The following is a 943-nucleotide window of genomic DNA, read 5'->3' as shown; positions in this document are numbered from 1 at the left end:
CGAGTAAAGGGAAATTATCCGTTGCCACGGGAATGAAATCATGAACCTTGTGTGCAAACATTTTACAATATGATTATTTTTGTAAAATTTAGTACTGCCAGGGTTGTTGCTCTGGTCCTGCTGATTCTGAGGAGGTGAAGCCATGGGGAGCTTATGGGAATGGCCAGGTGACAGTGCTGAGCCCTGGGAAGGTAAAGGGCTCACTACAGTCTCTCATGTCATTTTACTGGGATCTAAAATTAGGACTGCAAACAGGCTTTAAATCCAGATCTTGGGAACTTCATGTGAAGTGGTCTCTCTTCTGCGTGCGATTAACGTATTAAAAAATCAAAGCAAGGTAGTCTCAGTCCTGCAGTCTTGGCATTTCCACATGCACTGAAGCACGGGTGTTTTACTAGCAGAACTGCTTGTGAAAAGCAAAGCTCAAGCGCTCCAAGCAAATCAGAAATTCTGTCATTCTTGCCAATTTTTGTACTCATACTACAGATGTGTCGAGCGATAAATCCGTATTGGTTTCAGTTCGCTGGGCGTTACGTGCCCAGCAGGGTGTCAGGGTAGATTCTGCTCTTTGGCTTTCTCAATAACCATGGTTACTGTTTATCCCGAGGCTGTGGGTGTTACTGCCTGGTGTCTGCTCTGGGAGCCTGGCGTTGACTGCATTCGGCTAAGGCCTGGAGTGAATATTTTGCAGGTGGCCAGGCAAGCGGTGTCCTGGCTGTACCTGCTCTGGTGCCTTGCTGCACGCTCAAACACTGCATCTGAGAGCACGTTATCCCCAAAACGCAGCTCCACGTGGTTCCCAGCCCACACTGGTCCTGACCCAGCCATGACGGGGAGCAGAGCTGTCATCTCCCTCACAAAAGCCCCAGCAAGCCCAGCCCCGGGTGCCAGGGAGGAAGGCTGAAGAGGAGGGACAGAGGTGCCTTTGACTAACAATTCAACC

At 49.6% G+C, this 943-nt stretch overlaps 1 protein-coding gene across 1 annotated transcript in view; it reads left to right on the top strand.

The window, feature by feature from the left end:
- Positions 1-943, top strand: part of LOC104505765 (solute carrier family 13 member 3-like) — a gene marked incomplete at both ends in the record, with an annotated part of 9,931 nt that overhangs the window by 7,216 nt on the left and 1,772 nt on the right.

Source organism: Eurypyga helias, unplaced genomic scaffold (genome assembly GCF_000690775.1).
Source record: "Eurypyga helias isolate BGI_N326 unplaced genomic scaffold, ASM69077v1 scaffold29122, whole genome shotgun sequence".
Taxonomy (NCBI): Eukaryota; Metazoa; Chordata; class Aves; order Eurypygiformes; family Eurypygidae; genus Eurypyga; species Eurypyga helias.
Note: the sequence above shows the minus strand (reverse complement) of the source record. Positions and strands in the feature narration are given on the sequence as shown.